Source organism: Oryctolagus cuniculus, chromosome 8, assembly GCF_051225735.1.
Source record: "Oryctolagus cuniculus isolate XC-2025 breed Fujian yellow rabbit chromosome 8, ASM5122573v1, whole genome shotgun sequence".
NCBI lineage: Eukaryota > Metazoa > Chordata > Mammalia > Lagomorpha > Leporidae > Oryctolagus > Oryctolagus cuniculus.
The window spans coordinates 4,154,652-4,180,780 of NC_142874.1; the positions used below are offsets into that span (position 1 = coordinate 4,154,652).

Consider the following 26,129-nt stretch of genomic DNA (forward strand, 5'->3'; position numbering starts at 1 on the left):
TGTTTCCCTCAGCACCAAGAATGAGTCCCTGTCTGTCACATTCACCAGGGAGACTGACACCAGACTCTGTGGACCAAAAATAAACCCTTATTCATCTTAAAGCCACAATTCTATCCTACAAACTGCAGCAGGCTACAACACGGTGTCACTTATACACACAGCTGGCTTTGATGAAGACAAAAGAAATCACTCAGAGACTACACTGCTGTGCTCCTCTAGAACCAAAGCCAAAGCCACAAGGCAAGTGCCAGGCAAACCATAAACTCTTTTGATAATAAAATCAACTTCATAAAAAGGAAGGGATTATTTTACCTAACAGGCAGACACCAGTGTAGTGACCCAGAGACATGAAGCAAGGTAGCGTCATAATCCTCTAGGAGACCCTGAACTGAAGGAAATCTATGAAGTGACAGATATAGAATTCAAAATAATGACTGTAAGGAAACTCAATGAGATGCAACAGCACACAGATATAGTGCAGAAATGAGAAAATCAGTGAGTGACAAGAATGGAACTCTTTACGAAGAACCGGATGTGAGGTCATCACTGGGGCTCAGCAGGTAAAGCTGCTGTCTTTGGGGATGGTCTCCCATATGGGCATCAGCTTGAGTCCCGGTTGCTCCACTCCCGATCCAGGTCCCTGCTAATGCACCTCAGAAACCAGTGGAGGATTGCTCAAATACTTGGGCCACAGCACCAGTGTTGGAGGCCCAGCATAAGCTCTGGTTCTTTGCTTCAACTTGGCTCAGCCTTGGCCATTGAGGCTGTTTGGGGAATGAACCAGTGGATGGAAGATACCTCTCTCTCTCCCTCTCCCTCTCCTCCTTCTCCTATCCTCCCCCTCTTCCTTCCTCTACCCTTCCCCTCCCCTCCTTCCCCTCTCCTTCCCCCTCCTTGTGTCTCTGCCTGTAACTCTTTGTCTGTAACTCTGCCTTTCTGTCTTTCAAACAAATAAATAAATCTTTTAAAAAAGAACAAAATACAAATTTTGGAGATGAAGTCATAATCAGTGAAATAAGAAAATGAATGAGAGCATTTTTTTTAATTATTTGAGTGTCAGAATTATGGGCTGGGGGGTAGAGAGAGAATCTTCCATCTGTTGGTTCACTCTCCAGAGGGCTGCAATGGCCAGGGCTGGGCCAGGCTGGGCCATAGCCAGGAGCCAGAAGCTTCATTCAGGTCTCCTATGTAAGTGCAGGGGCCCAAGGACTTGTGCTATCTTCTGCTGTTTGCCCAGGTACATTAGCAGAGAGTTAGATAAGATGTGGAGGAGCCAGGACTCCAACTGGTGCCCATATGGGATGCCAACACTGCAGACCTGGTTTAACCCATGAGACTACAGCACTGGTTCCTGATTGAGAGCTTTAACAGCAGAACAGGCAAAGTGAAGAAAAGAATTTCTGAACTTGAGAACAAGAATTTTGAAACAATGCAGACAAAAATAAACAGAAAAGAAATAAAAAGAATTAACTCTATGTAAAATATGGGATCCCATAAATGAGTAAATATCAATATTATATGTATTCCTGAAGCTGTTGAGACCCTGCTAAATGAAATAGTTGACAATTTCCCATGTCTTAAAAGAGACATGGACATCCAGTTACAAGAAGCTCAAAGAACCCCAAGCAGACTCAACCATAAAATGTCTTCTCCAAGGCATACTGTTACCAAATTGTCAGAAGCTAAAGACAAGGAGAAAATCCTAAAGACAGTAAGAGAAAGCATCATTACATATAAAGGAAAATGCACTAGAAATGTCAAACTCCTCAGCAAAAATCCTACAGGCCAGAAGAGAGTGATATGATATATTCAGTCTTAAAAAAAACACTTCAAACTAAGAATATTATTTCCAGTGAAACTATATTTTTATAAGATCAGAGTTGGCAAACTCAAAAGGCTTCCATGGCCTTGACAACTCATGACAAGAGCCTCAGGTGATTACTGATGTCATAAACAAGAGTGTCAACTGTTAAATCAACAACAGGAGTCACTGTGCACTTACTCCCCATGTAGGATCAATGTCCTTAATGTGCTGTACTATGTGAATTAATGGCATAACTAGTACTCAAACAGTACTTAACAATTTGTGTTTCTGTGTGGGTGCAAACTGTTGAAATCTTTACTTAGTATATACTAAATTGATCTTCTGTATATAAAGATAATTGAAAATGAAACTTGATGTGAATGGGATGGGAGAGGGAGCGGGAGATGGGAGGGTTGTGGGTGGGAGGGAAGTTATGGGGGGGAAAAGCCACTGTAATCTAAAAGCTGTACTTTGGAAATTTATATTAAGTAAAAGTTTATAAAAAAGTTAAAAAAGAAATTAAAACAGTGCTATTCTTTTTTATTTAATTGAATTTTATTTTTTTGACAAGCAGAGTGGACAGTGAGAGAGAGAGACAGAGAGAAAGGTCTTCCTTTTTCTATTGCTTCACCCCCCATGGCCGCTGTGGCTGGCGCATTGCAGCCGGTGCACCGTGCTGATCCGAAGCCAGGAGCCAGATGCTTCCTCCTGGTCTCCCACATGGGTGCAGGGCCCAAGGACTTGGGCCATCCTCCACTGCACTCCCAGGCCACAGCAGAGAGCTGGACTGGAAGAGGAGCAACTGGGACAGAACCGGTGCCCCAACTGGGACTAGAACCCCAGGTGCCAGCACCGCAGGTGGAGGATTAACCTAGTGAGCCATGGCGCCAGCCAACAGTGCTATTCTCTACAGAGCTTATAGAACTCACCAAGATATTAAGATTTTGTGAAATTCTTATGAGTAAAAACTTGACTCCAAAGAGGCAACTGGTAGAATGGGAGAAAATATTTCCAAACTATGTAACTGATAAAGAAACTCAACAACAACAAAACAAAAAATCTTGTAAGAAATGGTTCAAAGGACTTGAACAGACATTTTTTCAAAAGATGAAATTCAAATGGCCAACAGACACAAGAAGAAATAATTCTGATCACTAGCCATCAGGGAACTGCAAATAGAAACCACCATGAGATTTCACCTCACCACAGTTAGGACCCCTTCATACAGCAACCAAAACAACACATACTGGTGGGGATGTGGGGAAATTACCCTAATACACTGTTGGTGGGAATGTAAACTAGGACAGCTGTTGTGGAAAACAGTATGGAGATTCCTCAGAAATTTGAAAATCGACCTACTATATGACCCAGTCATCCCACTCCTGAGATTTACCCAAATGAAATAAAATCAGCATATGAAAGTTATCTGTACCTCCATGTTTATTGCAGTTCAATTCACAATAGCTAAGAGATGGAATCAGCCTAGATGTACATCAACTGAAAATGTGTTAAATATACACACTATGAACTATTACTCAGCCATAAAAATAATGGAATTATGTCCTTTGTATTAAAATGAATACAACTGGAACTCATTATACTTAGTGAAAAAGGCCAGTCCTCAAAGACAAATGTTATGTTTTCCCTGATCTGTGATAATTAATAGAATACAAAAAAGTAATATATATGAATGAAATTGATGTTTTGATATCTGATTATTGTCTACAACCCCTATCTCTGCTGTTGAGGAATAGGCTTTTTTTTCTTACTATTTGTTGAATTCTGTACTTAGTGGCAGGATAATTTCATGAATATAAAATGAACTGAAAATGTGCATTGTAAAAAGAAAGACTATGATATTAAGCAGGAGGGAGGATGGCAGCATGAGCAGGAGAGGTGGTAGTGTAGAAAGTAGTACTATGCTCCTAAGTCTGTATATATTTAATACATGAAATTTATTCACCTTATATAACTAAAAAATATCTAAAAATTGACTTCAGAGTTCAAAATCTGCTACATTTTGATATCCAATTTCCAAAAACACAACTGTAAGATGAAATAGGAAAATTCCTATATAATTTAATAAGTTGAACCAATTTTTGGAACTCCAAACCAACCAATCAAGAAAAATGTCCCACAAGCAAAAATCTGGATCCAGACTTATGGAACATTATACACTTCTACGAGAAAAAACACTGAATTTCCCTAACTTGTTCCAAGTGGACATACTCAGAATATTTTGAATTTCTTTCGGGAAGCCAATGTTACACATATGATGCAAATGAGACCAGGGTATGCAATGAAAATGAAATACAAAAATGTCTTTCATAAACTGAGGTACATATATTCTAAGCAAAATATTATTATATGAATTTAATCACATATGAAAGCATAACGGATCAATATCAAGCAAGGTACATTAAAAAGTGAAGAATTTTTAGCATTCTCAAACTCTGTAAATCATCCATGTAGGTGAAAAATATAAGGAAATTATATGGCCATTTAGATTAAATATTAAAAAGCATTTAATAAAATTCAATATCCAACCATAAGAAAATCAACTTTTAGCAGAATAGGAGAACACAGTGACTTCCTTCTTGTGATCAAGATAGTCTAAAATGGACCACAGCACACTACTTAATACAGGATCCTTGAAAGCCTTCTCCCTAGGAACAGACCCGGACATGACTGCCTTCTCTCCCCTCCCTCTTCAACACTATATGGGAGGAATGGTCAGGGAAATCAAGCAAAAAAGAAGCATAAATTTAAATATCAACTTTTAATCAATAAAACTCAAGATATGTGGATGACACCATTATAGGGAGAGAGAATCCAATCTAACTCCAAGCCAAATACAACCGGATTTAGCAAGATTACCAGGTAGACAATCATTATGAGTCACAGCAAGAAACAAACAGAAAACATTAAAGGACAAAAGGCTAACTAGCAAACACGCATCTACGAGAGAAATTTAAATTATGTAATATCTTTAAACATTATTCAAACGCATTTTAAGTACACATGAACGCACACAAAGGACACAACAGAGAAATGACTCCAGAGCATGGAGAAAGCAAAGACCCAGAAGTCAATGAAATGCCAGTAAGCCAGTAAGTTCTATCCCACCTGAATGCGGTATAGATCACCAGAGCTGCACAGGAACACGGAGGTGATGGCGCCAGCCGCGGGGGAATCGGCAGTAGCCCCAGGTCCTCACTCCCCTCACCTGGCAACATTCCGCCCGCTCCAGGAGTGTCTAGTGGATGTCATTCCCTGGGTCTCATCCTGCCCCTGAAGCTTCTCTTAGGACTGGGTGAAAATTCTGGGTACACCTGCCATCTGTATGGCTAAGCCTTTGGGACATTAAGGTTTTCCTCTCACTGCAGTTTCTATCCTGGGAGACATATTAATAGTCAACTACATAGATGCTGGTATCTGGGTACAAGACAGAAATGATTCTCTGATACTTCTAAAGGGAGAAAGGTTGTCACAGAAGTCAGGGCAAACCCACCCTAGCTAAGCAGTGCCAGATCTGAAAAGCAAATGCACTTTGGTGGACACACAGCAGTTTGTTTTTTCTTCCAGGGAGTTGGTGTAGTTAGACCGCAAGTGAGATTGTCTGGGAAGGCAAGACTCTGCCTGTGGAGAAAAAGCTTAGAGATTTGAGAATTTGCATCTGTTGAATGATAAAAATATATGTTTGATATTTGCCCACATTTTCTGGTTCATAGATCTTAAGTGTTGCATTTTAATACGTGTTTTGTGACTTTATTTTAATGAGAAGATAAATTAAAATATCTCTCGGCATTCATGAATCCAATGAACTTTACACTCCACTTGATAATTTTAAGAATTTTGACATTGACAGTATTGCTATGTATCTTCAATTTTGTTTTCACCTGTGAATTTTACTTTTCACCCTCACATAGTCACAATGTTTGTCATGATCATTATTTTTTATTGTGCTGTGATGCCAAAAATTTTAAAAAATACTTTTATGAGGCCACTTTTCCCAAAGACCATCAGTATGACAGCTGTTGTCTAAAGAGTAAATATTTTGAGTAATAAATATGATTGCAGACCAGAAATGATTGTGTAGTATGTCACACAGAGGCTACTCAAGAGAGTTTCTGAATGGATTTGGGCCCATTTCACATATACTGATTATTGTTCAAGGAAGAAAGATGCTTCTCTGTATTGGCTATCTTGAGGAAGTTTATTCGGCCCTTGGTAATCCTAATAGTTCTTATTTGGGATGCAGAGAGAATGCAGTAGAGCTAAAGCTAATTCTTATGGAGGACCAGTTAGTTATGGCAGTAACAAGAGGGACATAATGGGCATTTTCGTGTGTTCCTTTACATTTATTTACTTGAAAATCAATTACAGACAGAGAAAGGAAGAGAGAGGAAGAGAGAGGGAGAAAGGCACACACACACACACAGAGAACTGCTATTCAATGTTTTACTCCCCAATGGCCGAAGTGGCCAGTGTTGTGCCAAACTAAAGCCAAGAAACAGGAGCCAGGAGGTTCTCCCAGGTCTCTCAGATGGGTGGCAGTAGCCAAGCACTTGAGACATCTTCCACTACTTTTCCCATGTTATTAACAGGGAACTGGATCAAAGCAGAGTCACACACACACAGAGATGTATTTACACAATGGCTTTTTTGTCTTGATTTAACATAGTCACTGAGAAGTGTTGTCTGGTGTCGAGAGTGTGTGACATACTCACACATGACATATTCATACATCTCTTCAACAGTGTAAGTCTAGGCCTTTTATTGAGGTGATGCCAGCTCCAGTCTTCAGGTCTTGTTTTGCCTTTCTTAATAGTTAGCTAAACACAGAAAGATTTCCTGTTCTGTATTGTATTGTTTTCCATGAAGTACTCCAGTTAAAATAAATACTCATGCTCTTTAGAAAATTATGTTGGAGGCAGCACTGTGGCACAGCAGATAAAGTTGCCACCTGCAGCACCAGCATCCCATATGGGTGCCAGTTCAAAACCTAGCTGCTCCACTTCCAATCCAGCTTTCTGCTATGCCCTGGGAAAGCAGTGGAAGATGGCCCAGGTACTTGGGCCCCTGCACACATGGGAGAGACCCAGAAGAACCTCCTGGTTGTTGGCTTCAGATGGGTGCAGCTCCAGACATTGCGACCAGTTGGGGAGTGAACTAGTGGATAGAAGTCCTCTCTGCCTCTGCTACCATCAAGGCCAAAGCCAAGGAAGTGGGTACATGGCAGGGCTGCTTGTGGCAAACAGGACTATAATGTTTTAAAAATGCTCCCTCTGGACTAAATACTCATAGATATGCTCTGCATCCTTCCTTTCCTGCACTTGAAGTAGCCTTCAGTAATGACTAAATGCCCCGTCCCAGGATACTGCTTTCAAAACTGTCTGTGGCCACAGAGAAGAGGTGGCCTGAGGAGTGGTCACTGAGGAGAAAGTAAAGGCTGGGAACCTCAGGGGAACCTCAGGGGATCCTGGTCTGGAGTGCCTGCCCCTGTGTCACAGGTCTGCAGCAGAGCATGCCTGTCATTTCCCTTTGCCTGCACCATCTCTATTAACATTGCCCATGACTACGTTAGACTTGGGGATCACAGTGCACTATCCACTATCTCAACTCGAATTCCTAGGTTTGCCACTAAGTCATCTCCTCAGTGCATCCCTCCCAGCAATGAGGTTGGGAAGAAGAGCTTGTCAGAAAAAAGAGATCCAGGAGATGAGGCCAGAAAGCTCCCAGCTGGTCAGAGGCTTCTGACCTGATCTGTGTTTGGTGGGGTGTGGCCTGTCCCCATCCCCTCCATCTGTGAGTGGGACCTGTTCCCCTAGCTGCAGCTCTACAGGAAGCTGTTGTATTTAGCTCCTAACCCAATCCTTAGTGTCTTAAAGGATTCAGCAATTAAGCCTCTGCAGGGTGTTGTGGGAGTGTTAAGGTGTTTGCTGTCCCCATTAAAATGTAGTAGTGGAAGGCCGGCGCCGCGGCTCACTAGGCTAATCCTCCGCCTAGCAGCGCCGGCACACCAGGTTCTAGTCCTGGTCGGGGCGCCGGATTCTGTCCCGGTTGCCCCTCTTCCAGGCCAGCTCTCTGCTGTGGCCAGGGAGTGCAGTGGAGGATGGCCCAGGTGCTTGGGCCCTGCACCCCATGGGAGACCAGGAAAAGCACCTGGCTCCTGGCTCCTGCTATCAGATCAGCGCGGTGCGCCAGCCGTAGCGAGCCGGCCGCGGCCATTGGAGGGTGAACCAACGGCAAAGGAAGACCTTTCTCTCTGTCTCTCTCTCTCACTGTCCACTCTGCCTGTCAAAAAAAAATGTAGTAGTGGAGAAACTGTCCCCAGACACATCTGGGTGAGCTCTGCACTCACTCTGCCCTCTTCTCCAGGGACTCATCCAGGATGTACCACTTCTCCATGGGCTCCTCCAAATTTTTATGTTTTTAAAGATTTCATTCATTTATTCAAGAGGTAGAGCCACAGACAGAAGGAGAGGCAGAGAGGGAGAGAGATCTTCCATCCACTGGTTCACTCCCCAAATGGCCGCAATGGGCAGATTTGGGACAATCTGAAGCCTGGATCTAGAAGCTTCATCTGGGCCTCTCATGTGGGTGAAGGGGCCCAAGCACTTGGGCCATCTTCCACTGTTTGTCCAGGCTATAGCAGAGAACTGGATAGGAAGAGCAGCAGTTGAGACTTGAACCAGCACCCACATGGAATGCTGGCATTGCAGGTGGAGACTTGGACTACTACACCACACAGTTCAAGCCCTCTTTTTCTTTATGGGAGGAGAGGGTGTGGGTAGTACAAAGCTCTAGGCTCTGCCTGTGTGCTAAGTGGAGGTAACCATGGAGGACCAAAGGCGTTATACCCTAGAATCCCATGGTTCTATGTCTGTCCCTAGCTCTCTGCTTCTTCTCAGGTAGTTTTTTTTCTCTTTCTGGTTGTAAAACATGTGTCTGTCATCTAAAGACTGCGAGTCCTGCATCAGCTGCAGATACTTTTGTCTGTGGCTGACTGGTTCAGGTGTTTTGCATTCTTCTCCTGCAGTCTCCATGCTGCCTCAGAGAGTGCTGGCCTTTGGTCATAACAACTTTTGACAACTGGAGTCTCACCTACAGTATTTAGATAAGTATGTCTCATTTAAAATAATTTCTGTGTTTAGAAATAAAGAGGTTGTCATTACAGGTTTGACTACATGCCTATTTAAATGACTAATTCCACCTTGACTCAATTACTGATCTCCCAGTTGGAAGTTAATACATAATTTACCAACTAATACCTTCTCTTCAACTCTAAAACACTGCTGCCTGGCTTCTGAGTGACCTGCCTAGTTCCCTACTTCTTTGCCAAGACATCCCTGATACCAACACTTCTGGCACCTGCATTAGCATTTATGCTTAGCAAGTAACTATGCACTTGGATTGCAATAGGTCTGTTAAATGTTCAAGAATTTATTTTGAATGGCCATTTTTGTGATGCAGTAGGTTAAGCATGTGATGTTGGCGTCTCATATCAGAGTGCAGTTAGAGTCCCAGGTGTTTTGCTTCTAATCCAGCTTCCTGCTAGTTCATCTGAGAAGGCAGAGGAAGATGGTTCAACTGCTAGAGCCACTACCACTTATGAGGGAGACTCAGATGGAATTATGGTTCCCAGCTTCACCCTGGCCCAGACCTGGCTATTGTGGATATTTTGGGAGTGAAACAGTAAAAGAAATATCTGTATCTTCTCCTTCCCAACCCCCAATATAATTGCCATTCAAATAAATAAGAATTTTTTTAGAAGTTTGAAATCCATGTATCATTTTGCATAATATGCATTTTGCTTAAAGTTTTTAAGGAGGATTTCAAAATTTGTTGCATAAAATAAACATCTTTTAATAATAATTTTCCACAAATTTTCTGAAAACCTCTCATATTTGCTTTTATTTATATTTTCCTATAAATAATACATATATTTGCATGTCTTGCAAAGCATGGATTGTATTTCCTTCCTCATTTTGGCCTTACTGATATCACCCTAGTTTTATTTTCATTTCTTATCTGCAAAATTTTATTCTGTCTTGCAATTTCTTCTCATCTCAGTCTATCCTATGTGAAGTTATCAGATCAAACTTGTTGGAGAACAGTTTTTATCTTGTTACTCTCTTGTACAAAAGTGACTAAGAGAACAAAAAGGCATCCATATTTCATTAAGAGTCAAATACAAAATCTTTAGTCAAATGATTATGGATATCATAAATCCAATGGCCTGTTAACTTTAAAAATAGGCTTATTTATTTGAAAGGCAGAGTGACAGGGAGGGAAATAAAGGGATGGAGGGAGGGAAGGACAAGGAGAGGGTGGGAGAGGGGCAGAGAGAGAGAGACAGAAAACCACAGCGCTGGGAGGGGTGTTTTCACCTGCTGATTCACTTGCCAAATGCCCACACAGCTGGAGTTGGGTCAGGCTGAAGCAAGGAGCCAGGAATTCCATTCAGATCTCACACATGGGTATTAGAGCCCTAGGTACTTGGGCCATCATCTGGTGCCACCCATGCACATTAATAGGAAGCTGGGTTAGAAGCAGAGGCAGGATTCAATCCCAGGCATTCTGATATGTGTTTTAGGCATCCCAAGTGGTACCTTAACCCACTGCACCATATTGCCATCTTTAGCATTTTATTTGACATTTCTTTGATATTTTGAATTGTTTTACCTAACTTTATTTTTCAGAGCTAGTATTGTGATCCAGCAGGTTAATCTGTTGCCAGTGATGCTGGCATCCCATATGAGCACCATCTTGTATCTCGGGTGCTGCATTTCCTATCCAGCTCCTTGCTAATGCATCTGGAAAGCAGCAGAAGATGATCCAAGTTCTTGAGTTCCTGCCTTCCATACGGGAAACCTGGATGGAGTTCCAGCTACTGGATTTGGCCTGACCCAGCCCCAGTCAAAGTGGCCATTTGGGGAGTGAACCAGCAGATGGGAGCTGGATTTCTCTCTCTCTCTCTTTTTCTCTCTCTCTCTCTATCTCTATCTCTGCCTTTCAAATAAGTAAGTAAATCTTTTAAAAAGTGAATTTTTTTTCATTTTTTTTCTCTAGCTTCTAGAATAGCATTCTCCCTTGGTGCTACAGCAATCTGTTGACTTGTCCTTCTCAATCTCTGAATAGAGCACAACACATCTCCCAAATGTTGACTTCCTGTCACAGATGTTGGCCTCTTCTGTTCTCTAAACTACAGACTCTTGAGCACCTAAATAACTTTCATGAATTAACTTGCTTACACATACCCGAGGACTCCAAAATCTTAGATTGCAGGTCTGACTTAGCTTTTATTTTCAAATGACTGATGAGAAAGCATGTCAGGAAGACAGCATTTAGCCTTGTGGTTAAGATGCCAGTGTCACATACTGGAGTTTCTGGGTTTGATTCCAAGTTCTGACCCCTGACTGCAGCTTCCTGCCAATGCAGATCCTGGAAGGCAGCAGTGTGATGGTTCAAATGATTGAGTTCCCTGCTCCAAGGCCATCCCTGAACATTGTGTACATTTGAGCAGTGAACCAGAGGGTGAATCTTTATTCTCTGTTTTTTTTTTTTTTTGCCTCTCAAATTAAAACACAAACCAAACCAAAAAAAAAAAAAAACAAAAAAACAGTGTGTGTGTCTTCCAATAAAATGGCTTAATGGCTAAAAGTATTTTCATTGTTAAATTCAGCAAAAATAATTCTTGGATGTAAATGATATGTGAATAATGTATAATTATAAATCAAACTTACATAATGGATAGAGAAGAGAGAAGATGTGGGCAATAATTTTTACATTTGGATTTGATACATTTTTGTCATGTAACCTTAAAAAGTCCATGTGAATGCATTGTGCCTAAGTTTGATGTCCTTAAAATTATGGGCTCATCTGGTTGAGGCAGGTAATATAGGAGAGGTACCTGACAACTCATCTTGCTTCTGCCCTAGAACAGCTAAGAGACACTGGCAAGTCATTTTACCTCTCTAGTTCTTTCTCCTTTGTAACATAAGAAGACTGTCTATTTATTTCTTTCTTTTTTCTTTTTTTTTAATTTAATGAGCATATATTTCCAAAGTACAGCTTATGGACCACAATAGCCTCCTCCCCCCCGTATCTTCCCTCCCACCCAAAACGCTCCCCTCTCCCATTCCCTCTCCCCTTCCCCTTCACATCATGATTAATTTTCAATTATCTTTATATACAGAAGATCATTTTAGCATATGTTCAGTAAAGATTTCCACATTTTGCTCCCACACAGAAACACAAAGTGTAAAATACTATTTGAGTACTAGTTATAGCATTAATTAAACACCTAAGAGTAATTGTGTATTAATTACAGAGTTCAACCAATAGTTTTAAGTAGAATATAAAATGCATCTTTTGTATTGTTGTGGCTTCCCCCCCGACCTCCCTCCCTCCCGTGGCCCTCCCCTCACCCACTCCCTCTCCCATCCCACCCTTCGTCATGTTTCATTTTCAATTACCTTCATATCTTGAAGATCAACTTAGTATATACTAAGCAGGGATTTCAACAGGTTGCACTCACACAACCGAACCAGGTATAGGGTATTGTTCGACTAGTAGTGTTGTTTTTGAGTTTCATAGTTAAACATATTAAGGACAGAGATCCTGCATGGGGAGCATGAACCCAGTAACTCCCGTTGTTGATTTAACAATTGGCACTCTTATTTATGATGTCAGCAATCACCTGAGACTCTTGCTATGAGCTGTCTAGGCTATGGAAGCCCCTTGAGTTCAGCAACTCTGAATTTGTTTAGTCAAGGCCATATCACAGTGGAGGTTCCTTCCTCCCTTCAGAGAAAGGCGCCTCTCTCCTTGATGGCCTGATCCTTCTGCTGGGGTGTTGTTCACCAGGATCCTTCATTTAGATTGTTTTTTTGCCACAGTGTCATGGCTTTCCATGCCTGCGAGACTCTCATGGACCTTTTAGTCAGATCTGAATGTCCCAAGGATTGATTCTGAGGCAGGAGTGCTGTTTGGGGCATGTGCCATTCTATGAGTCTGCTGTGTGTTCTGCTTCCCCCACAGGATCATTCTCTCCCTTTTGATTCTATCTTTCATTATTTGCTTACACTGGTCTTATTTGTGTAATCTCTTTGACACTTACCCTATCTTTTTGATCAGTTGTGAATTTATATTTGTCACGTTACCAAGTGTGCTGGCATTGGTACCTGCCTCCTTGGTAAGATTGAGTTGAAATCCCCTGGCACATTTCCAGTTCCACCATTGGAGGTAGGTCTGAGTGAGTATGTGCCGTCCTATATATCTCCTCCCTCTCTTATTCCCACTCCCATGTTCCACAGAGATCAATTTTCTGTTAATTTTTAAACGCTTAAGCATGGTTGTGCATTGATTGCAGAGTTCAACCAGTGGTCTTGTGTAGAGCAAACCAAGCAACAACAACAACAACAAAAATACTAAAGGAACAAAATAGTAAGTTGTTCCTCAACAGTCTAGACAAGGGCTACTCATGTCATTGTCTCTCATAGTGTCCATTTCACTTCAATGGGTATCATTTTAGGTGCTCATTTAGTTGCCATCGATCAGGGAGAACATGTGATATCTATCCCTTTTGGACTGGCTTATTTCACTCAGCATGATGTTTTCCAGCTTCCTCCATTTTGTTGTAAATGCCCGGATTTCATTGTTTTTTACGGCTGTATAGTGTTCCATAGAGTAGATATCCCATAGTTTCTTTATCCAGTCATCTGTTGATGGACATTTAGGTTGATTCCATGTCTTAGCTATTGTGAAATGAGCTGCAACAAATATTGAGGTGCAAATGGCTTTTTTCACCCCTTTAATTCCATTTGGGTATCTTCCAAGGAGTGGGATGGCTGGGTCCTGTGGTAGTGCTATATTCAGGTTTCTGAGGACTCTCCAGACTGTCTTCCATAGTGGCTTTACCAGTTTGCATTCCCACCAACAGTGGATTAGTGTCCCCTTTTCTCCACATCCTCACCAGCATCTGTTGTTGGTTGATTTCTGTATGTAAGCCAATCTAACCAGAGTGAGGTTTCATTGTGGTTTTGATCTGCATTTCCCTGATGGCTAGGGATCCTGTGCATTTTTTCATGTGCCTGTTGGCCATTTGGATTTCCTCTTTTGAAAAATGTCTGTTAAGGTCCTTGGCCCATTTTTTATTGGGTTGTTTGTTTTGATTCTGTGGTGTTTTTTGATCATTGTGTAGATTCTAGTTGTTAATCCTTTATCTGTTGTGTGGTTTGTGAATAACATCTCCCATTCTGTTGATTGCCTCTTCGCTTTCCTGACTGTTTCCTTTGCTGTTGGGAAACTCTTCAATTTGAGGTAATCCCATTTGTTTATTTTATCTTTGATTACCAGTGCCTGTGGGGTCTTCTCCAGGAATTCTTCGCCTATTCCGATATCTTGAAGGGTTTCCCCTATGCTATCAATTAGTTTCATGGTGTCGTGGCGCATCTCTAGTTCTTTGATCCATGTTGAGTGGATTTTTGTATAAGGTGTAAGGTAGGGGTCTTCCTTCACACTGCGACATGTGGACATCCAGTTTTCCCAGCACCATTTGTTGAAGAGGCTGTCCTTGTTGCAGGGGTTGGTTTTAGGTCCTTTGTCGAATATGAGTTGGTTATAGATGTTTGGATTGATCTCCGGTGTTTCTATTCTGTTCCATTGGTCTATCCATCTGTTTTTGTACCAGTACCAGGCTGTTTTGATTATAACTGCCCTGTAGTATGCCTTAAAGTCTGGAATTGTGATGCCTCCGGCCTTGTTTTTATTGTTAAGGATTGCTTTAGCTATTCTGGGTCTCCTGTTTCTCCATATGAATTTCATCATCGTTTTTTCTAGGTCTTTGAAGAATGACTTTGGTATTTTGATTGGTATTGCATTGAACTTGTATATTGCTTTTGGGAGAATGGACATTTTGATGATATTGATTCTTCCAATCCATGAGCATGGCAGGTTTTCCCATTTTTTTGTGTCATCTTCTGTTTCTTTCTTTAGTGTTTTGTAATTTTCATCATAGAGGTCTTTGACCTCCTTGGTTAAATTTATTGTTTTTGTGGCTATCGTGAATGGGATTGATCTTAGTAGTTCTTCCTCGGCCCTGGCATTGTCTGTGTATACAAAGGCTGTTGATTTCTGAGCGTTGATTTTGTATCCTGCTACTTTACCAAACTCTTCCATGAGTTCCAGTAGTCTCTTATAGGAGTTTATTGGGTCCCCTATATATAGTATCATGTCATCTGCAAAAAGGGATAGTTTAACTTCCTCCTTTCCCATTTGTATCCCTTTAATTTCTTTTTCTTGCCTGATGGCTCTGGCTAACACTTCTAGGACTATATTGAATAGCAATGGTGAGAGTGGGCATCCCTGTCTGGTGCCAGTTTTCAATGTAAATGCCTCCAACTTTTCCCCATTCAATATGATGCTGGCCTTTGGTTTATCATAGACTGCCTTAATTCTGTTGAGAAATGTTCCTTCTAACCCCAATTTGCTTAGGGTTTTCATCATGAAAGGGTGTTGTATTTTGTCAAATGCTTTCTCTGCATCTATTGAGATAACCATATGATTTTTGTTTCTCAATTTATTAATGTGATGTATTACATTGATTGACTTTCGAATATTGAACCATCCCTGCATACCAGGGATAAATCCCACTTGGTCTGGGTGAATGATCTTTCTGATTTGTAGTTGGATAGGTCTGTAGTTCTCTTTGTTGTGTCTTTTCTGGGCTTAGGAATTAAGGTGATATTGGCTTCATAGAAGGAATTTGGGAGGATTTCCTCTCTTTCAATCTTTTGGAATAATTTGAGAAGAACTGGGGTTAGTTGTTCTCTAAATGTCTGGTAAAATTCGGCAGTGAAGCCATCCGGTCCTGGGCTCCCTTTAAATCCTTTAGTAATTCTTTCAGGTAGCCAGGCGCCCTGTAATTAGGTGTGTATACATTTATAATAGTAATATCTTCCTGTTGGATAGATCCTTTAATCATTATATAGTGCCCTTCTCTGTCTCTTTTAATAGTTTTTATGTTAAAGTCTGTTTTGTCTGATATTAGAATGGCCACACCAGCTCTTTTTTGATTTCCATTAGCTTGGAGTATCTTTGTCCATCCTTTCACTTTCAGTCTGCGTGCATCTTTGCTGATGAGGTGTGTCTCCTGAAGGCAGCATATAGATGGATTCTCTTTCTTTATCCAATCAGCTAGTCTATGTCTCTTTGTCGTGGAATTAAGACCATTCACATTCAATGTGATTACTGTTAAGTACTGTCTTTTCCCCTTCATGTTTCCTGAAATGAGCTGTTTATGTATTTTGAACTTTGTGGGTTACTCTACATCACTTTTTTTTTTGCAGTGAAGTTCTTGTTTTTGTATTTCTGTGTGCAGCACGTCTTTGAGCAAGTGTTGTAGGGTTGGACGCGTGGATACAAATTCTTTCAGTTTCTGTTTGTGGTGGAAGATCTTTATTTCCCCTTCATTCATAAATGATAGCTTTGCAGGATATAGTATTCTAGGTTGGCACTGTTTGTCTTTTAAAACTTGAAATATATCATGACATTGTCTCCTTGCCTGTAGTGTTTGCGATGAGAAGTCTGGGGTGAGTCTGATTGACTTACCCCTGAATGTGATTTGTCGCTTTTTTCTGGCACATTTTAGGATTTGTTCTTTGTGTGTCACTGAACTGAGTGTTGCCACAATGTGTCGTGGTGAATTTCTCTTCTGGTCTACTCTGTTCGGAGTCCTGGCTATCTGTTGTATTTGTGTGTTGTTATCCAGCTGCCTTTGTTTAAAGTTTTCTGATATTATTTCATTGAAGACGCCTTCTAATCCATTCTCTCTTTCCACCCCCTCAGGGACTCCTATTATCCGAACATTACACCACTTGATCGAATCTTGTAGGTCTCCGACCGTATTTTTTAATTTTTTAATTTCTTCTTCCTGCGATTGAACTGACTGTATTATTTCTGGAAGTTTGTCTTCGAATTCTGATATTTGGCCTTCTATTTCATCTGTTCGATTTCCGAGGGATTCCACAGTGTTTTTTATATGGTCAATTGAGTTTTTCAGTTCTAGTATCTCATTCTGGCTTCTCTTTAGGATCTCTAATCCCTAGGCTTGTTTTTCATTCAGCTCTTGACACTGTTTCTCATTATTTCTAAGTATTCTGATTATTAATTTTCTGAATTCTTTTTCTGGCATGTTTTCAACTTCTTCTTCTGCCTCTGTTATGGTTGGTTTAGCCTGCTCCATTGGCAAGTTTATATGTTCTTCTATATTTTTTTGGGTTTTTGTTTTGTTTGTTGGCATTCTGTCTGGGTGATTTTTCAGGTTGATTTCCTTCTACTATAGGCTGCTGTGAGTCTCTACCAATATCCAGTGTAATCAGGCTGCTCTACACAGCCCGCAGGTAAACAGACAGGATGGCTGCTCTCTGCCCACTGAAGCTCTGCATCCTGCACTTTTTCCCCCACCAGCAGGCGCTATTTAGTTTTTTTTTTTTCTTGTAACTTGAGTAGAGGGGTGTCAGGACTTTGAGCTGCCCTCCCTCGAGCAAGAAGTGTCCTGTTGCTCCGCTCCACCTTTGGGCTCCACCTCCGAAGGTTAGCGTGGAGGCAAAGACAGTTCTCCTTTAAGCCCAAATGTAAACAGACAAAATGGCTGCTTCCCGCCAGCTGGAGCTTGGGGGAGGCGCCAAGAGATACTGGCTTACTCAGTCTCTCAATTAGTACCCCTGAATCGTGCACTCTCTCCACAGGCACCACTCACTCTGTTCCGTTTTCTATTTCCTCCTCCACTCAGTCGTGCGTGTCTCAGTGTCCATCCCAGGGTGTGTTGGGGGAGGGGCAGCGGCAGCTGTGCCACAGTGCTGGGCAAGTGCCCCGTCTCACCTCGGCTTCCAGCACTGGTGCGTACACACTCCTGCTGGTGTCCTGAGTCTCAGGCGTCCGCATCCTCCTTGCATGTCCACCCTATCTCTCCAGTTTCACGAAGGGCTTCTCGATCCTTAAAAACTACAAATTCTCACCCCTCTTTGAACCTTCCCTTAGTGGACCTTCGCTGTGCTCCCTCCCTCTCTATTCTGCCTTCGACAATGATGTCTTTCTATTTAAATGATTTACTCTACACATTCCTACCTTAAGGTAAGGTTCACATGACTGTGAAACATTTTGTGACTGTCAGGTCTTCTTCAATTCTACTGCACTGTTAACAGTGTAATAATCAAGTTGGCATTGAAGATGAAGTGCTAAACAACATAGGACTGCCAGGGCTTGTGGTTCTATTTGGAGTTACAAAGAATCATTTGAGTACATGGAAATTTTTAAATTTAAAAATAGAATCACTGAATTATTGTTCAGAATAAATATAGTTACTAAAATTTTTATTTATAATAATTGCATATTGCTAGTGTAATTTCTGATAGTATATTCCTAGTATTATATATTGTAATATTGGACAATAGTATATATTGAGTATTGTAGTTATATAATACTTATAGAATAACTAAAAGTATAGATAGCAATATTTATTGCTCCTCTTTTACTGAATTTGATCATAGCATATGTCAATAAACCTTTCTATTTTAAATTAATGATTAAAGAGAGTATCCACTGTTCAGCCTAATGGCTTTGGCCTGGCCCACTCTGCAATGCTGTGGATATTTGAAGAATGAACCAAAGGATGAAAGATCTCTTCCTCTCTCACTGCCCCTCTTGCTGTAAATCTGCCTTCAAATAAATAACTAAATTTGTAAAACAAATTATCCACTACAAATTGAACACAATCAGAAGGAAAAATTCAAATTGGAAAACATAACAATTTGGTAAAGATGAAGGTATTTGTTATACAGTAAAGAGATTATTATGTGACCCAGAATTTCCCCAAATTTTATGGAGGAAAAGGAGCACTGGTCACTGACTCTCACCCTTGGAGATTTACTTGACTTCTCTATCTGTATTTTCTGGGTTTTTTTTTTAGGCACCAGTATAATTGTCAATCCAAGTTTTCATCTTTAGCTATTGTAGAAGGCAGTTGATCACCTTGCCACCCACCTCCAGTTTGACACACACACACACACACACACACACTCACACTCACACAGTTTGGTTAGGAATGCAGTCAGCCCATTGGGAAGTTTAATCTCTCTGGGAAGTTTATAATTTCTATGACTATCTGATGATTCTCAGAGGATGCATAAATGCATAATAAGAAACCAATTTTTGTAAATATGGTAATCAAAATATTAAAAGCAAAAAATGGTAGAGAAGATGTTCACTTCCTGAAAAATAGAAAACACACTATTTTCCCTATTTCCACTGAATACAACTAAAACATTTGTACATTATAGAGAAAACAAACATAAAAAGTCTGAAGTGCAGGGGTCAGCATTGTGGTGTAGTGCATTAAGCTGCTGCCTGCAATGCTGACATCCCATCTGGGCACTAGTTTGTGTTCCTGCTGATCCCATCTGCTCCACTTCTGATCCAGTTTCCTCCCAATATGCCTGGGAGAACAGCAGAGGATGGCTGAAATGCATAGGTCCCTGCCACACACAAGGGAGACCTGGAAGAAGCTCCTGACTCCTGGCTTCAGTTTGGCCCATCCCTGGCTGTTGTGGCCATTTGGAGAGTGACCCAATGGATGGGAGATCTCTCACTCCCTCTCTCTGTAACTCTGTTTTTCAAATTAACAAATAAATCCTTAAAAAGAAAAAAGACTGAAAGGTAGAGAGAAGTAGAACAAACAGCTAGAGACTAGGACCGAAGAAATGAGATGGTGGAAAGTTCTCTAGCTTGTCCTTTGGCCTAATATATGTCAGACTTGGAACCCAACAACTGGTAACTCAGAAATGCCAGGAAGAAGACAAAAAAGTCCCAACAAAAGCTTTATTTCTTAAGCCAAATGATAAGGAAAGGGGCAGCCTCACAAGACAGATCTGTTTATTTTATTTTATTTTATTTTATTTTATTTTATTTTATTTTATTTTATTTTTTGACAGGCAGAGTGGACAGTGAGAGAGAGAGAGACAGAGAGAAAGGTCTTCCTTTGCCATTGCTTCACCCTCCAATGGCCGCCGCAGCTGGCGCACCGTGCTGATCCGATGGCAGGAGCCAGGTACTTATCCTGGTCTCCCATGGGGTGCAGGGCCCAAGCACTTGGGCCATCCTCTACTGCACTCCCTGGCCACAGCAGAGAGCTGGCCTGGAAGAGGGGCAACCAGGACAGAATCTGGCATCCCGACTGGGACTGAACCTGGTGCACCGGTGCCACATGTGGAGGATTAGCCTAGTGAGCCACAGCGCTGGCCAAGACAGATCTGTTTAAACAATAACTGCCGACCTCTACCCAGGCCAGCAAATGCTGAAAGCAGAGTATAAACTGCAAATCTAGACAAGCTGAAAACCAGGGCCATCCATAGAAACCAGCAGAGAGCTGCATCTCCACACCAGTCCAAAAGGAAAAGGATTGTCTCTCCTTGTTGAGGGTCAACTATAAGCCAGCAGGAAACCTGGACTTATTTCCCATTTGAGAACAAAGAAGGACCTCTTCTGTTGGAAGAGCACAGCCCAAACCAGGTGCAATAGGTTTGGCTAAATAGGATGTAGGTTCTCATCATAATTACTCAGACTCAGAAAATCACCTGTCATACCAAGAACGAAGCAAATCTCAACTTGAATAAACCCAGACAATCAGTAGATATCAACAATGAGAAAGCAGAGATGATGGAATTATCTGACAGGGTTTAAGGCAATAATTATAAATTTGACTGCCTATATTTGCAAAAGACATGATTGTCTCTATAAAACAACAAATTCAAGAATCTACAAAAATAAAATCCTGAAGCCAATAAGTCCAATGAGGTCTTAGGGTACAAGATAAACATGAAACACAGTAGAATTTGTATAAAATGGCAATGAATTACAGGCAACAAAATGAAAAGTCTGATAGCAAGTATAGCCACTCAAGTGAAGAAAGGGATCAGCTTTAGAGCACAGCAGTTTATGCCACTGCATGTGATGCTGGCATCCCATGTGGCCACCTGTTCAGGTCCCAGCTGCTCCATTTCCAATCTAGCTTCCTACTTAACGTGCCTTGGAAAGCAGCAGAAGATGGCCCAAGTCTTTGGGTCCCTGCACACACATGGGAGACCCAGCTGAAGCTCTTGTCTCCTGGCTTCCTTCAACTTGGCCCAGCCCTGGCTGATGTGGCCATTTGAGAAGTGAACCAGAGGATGGAAGATCTGTGTGTGTGTGTGTGTGTGTGTGTGTGCCATGTGCTTCTCCTTCTATGACTGCCTTTTAAGTAAATAAATCATAAAAAACCCATAACTTGTAAATTTAACAAAAAATGTGTAGAACATGTATATTGAAAACTACAAAACACTGATTAAAGAAAAAATACATGTAACATTGTGTAAAAAAACAGTAAACAAATAAACTGGACATTGAATAATCTTATTGACAGAGGAGATAGCTCTAAAAAGTAAGTACAGAAAGTGATGCTTTGAGGTATATTATTTCAATAAAATGCTATAATGGATGTATGAATAAAATACTGCAGGAGATAAGAAGAAATTATTCATCCTGCCTGGAGTTCATCTGTGAAGTTTTGAAGAAGTCCAATTTTATCAAAGAGCTGAATGATGTTAAGATCACCTCAATCAGAGGATAAAAGGCTATTTTAGGCACAAGAACAGTGCGTTCAAAGGGCTAAAGGTGTGGCACCAAACAAGAGGCTGACACTGACACTGACACAGAACAGTGAGATCTCTCCCTTGGTAGTAGACAAGGTGCTTCAAGACAGAGCTTGAAAATAGTTCTTGCTAATGCACACTCTGGGAGACAGCAGATGATGACTCAAGTATGTGGGTCCTTGCCATCCCTGTGGGAGGTCCAGATGGAGTTTCCAGCTCTTGTTTTTGGCCTGGCCCAGCCTAGGCCTTTGTGGGCAACTGAGGAATGAACTAGTGGATGGGAGGAGCTTTCTTTATCTGCCTCCATCTCTCTCATATCTAAAATAAATAAATACAAACTTAATCATAAGGATGAAGATTATCTTGATCATTAGTCTGGTGTATCATCACAAGATTGGAACAATAGTTGGATAAACCTGTTATTCTTGATGATTTCAGAAATAATTCAAGAGATTTTTTTATGTCATTAAACTTGATGAATTCCTTATTTATTTTTTTTGACAGAATGGACAGTGAGAGAGAGAGACAGAGAGAAAGGCCTTCCTTTTGCCGTTGGTTCACCCTCTAATGGCTGCCACAGCGTGCTGATCTGAAGCCAGGTGCTTCTCCTGCTCTCCTATGCTGGTGCAGGACCCAAGGACTTGGGCCATCCTCCACTGCACTCCTGGGCCATAGCGGAGAGCTGGCCTGGAAGAGGGGCAACCGAACCCGGGGTGCCGGTGCCGCAGGTGGAGGATTAGCCTAGTGAGCCACGGCACCGGCTGAATTCCTTATTTATTGAAGAATTACTGTTGTTATTATGAAGTAAATGGAAAGTATGTCATCACAAAACTTAAAAGAAAAGTAAGGAAGGATGGAGGGAGGGAAGGAGAAAGGGAGAATGAGAAATATCATTATGCTCTTAAGATTGTATATACAAAATACATCAAATCTATTCCCTTTACATAAATTCTAAAAGGTAAATAAAGCAATGATTTCAAATTTTAAAATATCACATACTGTATTTTGATTAAAAGATTATTTTTATAGACAAAGATTATTTTGGAACTAAGAGAAAGTTGTGACCTAGCTAAAATAACTTTTACATTTATCCTATTCAAAGAGGATTTGTTATTAAAAGGTAGAGTCTGGAGTTTAGTAGTTCAGTCAATACAAATTCATGGAGGGGCTGGTGCTGTGGCTCAGCGGCTTAACACCCTGGCATGAAGCATCGGCATCCCATATGGGTGCCGGTTCTAGTCTTGGCTGCTCCTCTTCTGGCCCAGCTCTCTGCTATGGCCTTTGATAGCAGTAGAAGATGGCCCATGTCCTTGGGCCCCTGCACCCATGTGGGAGACCCAGAAGAAGCTGCTGGCTTCAGATTGGTGCAGCTCCGACTTTTGTGGTCCTCTGGGGAGTGAACCAGCGGATGGAAGACCTCCTGTCTCTACCTCTCTCTGTAACTCTGTCTTTCAAATAAATAAAAAATAAACCTTTAAAAAAATTCATGAAACATATAGAATGTGCCTTCCCAGGCAGTCAAGTCTTTTTGTCTCATCACTTAGTTTTTTTTCTTTTTTTCTCACAAGCATTTGTCAAAATCCAGAACTACCTTGTTTTATTTTGTGACTTATTCATTACCTTTGACCCCAATGGATTGTAAATTCCACAGGGGCAGGAATTTCCTTTCTTCCTCTAGGTGTCACTAGGGCCTTATTTGAGTAGGTACTCAACAAGTATATTTTGAACCTGAGGTTGGGCCGGAGATTAATGAACTGTTGTACCTTAAGATGTTGAGCTGAGTCTTGAAGAATGTGTCAGATGTGGGAAGATTAAGGGAAGAGGGAGCAATCCAGACAGAAGGTCACCACGAGTAAAATCATGGTGTTTTTGTTTATTCTAATCAGGAAGGCAGCAAATGGATAGAAGCCATGATTTTATGTTAGATATTTTTGGTAAAAAAAATAAAGTTGTCAGGGTAGGGACATATTCTAATGAACATCCAAATCCCGACAGAATTTTGGAGCTGGAAGCATTTTTATCGATCTAGTCAACTCCCTTAGAGATGAAGTAACTTGAGGTCCCAAGGGATGATGGTTACTGGGCTAACCAGAAAGTTAATGCTGTATGATCAGAATCTTATTCACTAACTTAAATCCAGTGCTCTTTCCATGGTACTTTGGAAATATTTGAAGAGAAAACAATATATGGTAAAATAGGTGTTTATTAAAAGAAATCTTGGGCCAGCACAGTGGCATAGCTGGTAAAGCCACTGCCTGCATTGCTGGCATCCCATATGGGTGCCAGTTCGAGTCCCAGTTGTTCCACTTCCCATCCAGCTCTCTGCTATGGCCTGGGAAAGCAGTAGAAGATGGCCTAGGTGCTTGGGCCTCTGCACCCACATGGGAGACCCAGAAGAAGCTTCTGGATCCTGGCTTCGGATAGGCCTAGCTCTGGCTTTTGCAGCCAATTGGGGAGTGAACCAGCTAATGGAAGACCTCTCTCTCCCTGTCTGCCTCTCTTTTTCTCTGTGTAATTCTGACTTTCAAATAAACAAATCTTAAGAAAAAAAAAAAAGTCTGACTCCATATGTAAGATGAATTGGAAAAAGGAAACTAATATGAGAGAACCCACAAAGACTATGAAGTAACATTGGCATGACACAAATGAAGCCTTGATGATGGTAGTGAATATGTGAAGGAGAAAGAATAGATACCATTGGAGGTTAAACAAGCACAACAAAATCAAGTGCTACTCCTTCAATGGTTCACCCTATGAGAAAATAGCTCTTGCCCCATGGATATTTTTGTTCAGTCCCACCTAGAATATTTAAATGATTTGTTTTCAGTTACATTTTAAAAAAATATTTTAGTTATTTGAAAGGCGGAGTTAGAGAGAGGCAAAGTCAGAGAGACAGAGAAAGATAGAGAATTTCTATCCACTGGTTCACTCCCCAAAATGGCCATAATGGCCAGAGCTGGGCTGATCTGAAGCCAGGAGCCAGGAGTTTCTTCCAGGTCTCCTTCCTTTGGAGCAGTGGCCCAAGAACTTTGGCCATCTTCCACTGCTTTCTCAGGCCATAGCAGAGAGCTGGATCAGAAGTGGAGCAGCTGGGTCTCAAACTGGTGCCCATATGGGATGCCGGCACTGAAGGCAGTGGCTTTACTCACTATGCCTCAGCGCCTTCCCCTTCAGTTACATTTTAAGAACACATTTTTGATTGACTTATTTATTTGAAATGCAGAGACACAGAGGAGAAAGAGAGAGAGGGAGGGAGAGAGTGAGATATTCCATCTGCTGATTCATTTCCCCACATGACCACACTGGGTGGGATTGGACCAGGCCAAAGCCAGGAGCCAGGAGCTTCTTCCAGGTCTCCCATGTGGGTGCAGGGGCCCAAGCACTTGGGCCATCCTCTGCTGCTTTCCCAGGGGCATTGGTAGGAAGCTGGATTGGAAGTGGAGTAGCTGGGAAAGGAACTTGTACTCATATGGGATGCCAGCACTGCAGGTGGTGGCTTAACCAGCTATAACACAGTACTGGCTCCCCACTGTATGTAGTTTCAATTAAGAGTTTGTTGGGGGCCAGCAATGTGGTGTAGCATGTAAAGCTACCACCTGCAGTGCCAGCATCCCTTATTGGCACTGGTTCCAGTCCCAGATATTCCAATTCCAAAATACATCTCTCTACTATGGAGACCTGGAAGAAACTCCAGGCTCCTGGTTTTGGATTGAGCCCAGCTCCATCCTTTGAATGCACCAGCAGATGAAAGATCTCTCTCTCTCTCTCTCTCTCTCTCTCATTCTCTCTCTCTCTGCCCCTGCCTCTCAATAACTCTGCTTTTCAAATAAAAAATCTTTAAAAAAAAGTTTGTGCATCATTCAACCAATCAATTATTTAATTAGATCATCAATGAGCAGTGGGTCCTGAATATCTTCCAAGACTGCAACTTTATTAATTACTTTGAAAATGAAGGAGAGTATGTCAGAATGGTACAGTTATTGATCATTTACTTGAGAAAGAAGACTTATATACCCTTGAGGATAGTTCATGGAAATGAATCGATCTGAGCCTTGACAAATGAGTAAAATTCAAGCGAACAGAGTATTTTGTTTTAAAAAAAAACTTTTTTTAAAAATACACTTGAAAGGCAGAGAAAGAGGGAGGGAAATTGGATCAATAATAGGAGATAGTTTATCTTGGGCCCCATAAAAAAAGCCTGTATCAAATATTGCTGACAGGAGTAGCAAGGCAGAAAACAAACCAAGCTATTAGAGAGAAATTGTAGTCTTAGGCACAAGAGTTTACCATGATTTTAGAGCCAAGGAGTCCAAGTTTTCTGAGCATAAAATATGAGAAAAATGATGTTAAAATAAATTTTCAAGAACAGGTCAGAAGCAGGACACAGGTACTGAGCCCTTCTGAGATCCAGGTGAAGAATGACAACACCAGCGAGGAAGCAGGTGGCTGCAGTAAGAGAAGGACAGGGTGACTGGGACATCCTGAAGGTAGATCTGGTAAAGTCTGTCAAGTTGTGGATGATGACCTTACCCTTGATGATCATATGGAAATCTGTTTCTAAGAAAATAAGGTTTGAGTCTCCATCTTTTCTCTCCATTTCCTCCCCAGTAGACAACCATGTCTTCTACTCTTTT

At 41.3% G+C, this 26,129-nt stretch overlaps 1 protein-coding gene across 1 annotated transcript in view; it reads right to left on the bottom strand.

Moving 5' to 3' along the window:
- Positions 1 to 26,129, bottom strand: part of LOC149124800 (zinc finger protein 39-like) — a 750,627-nt gene that overhangs the window by 498,684 nt on the left and 225,814 nt on the right. The gene's annotated exons all lie outside the window — the stretch shown is intronic.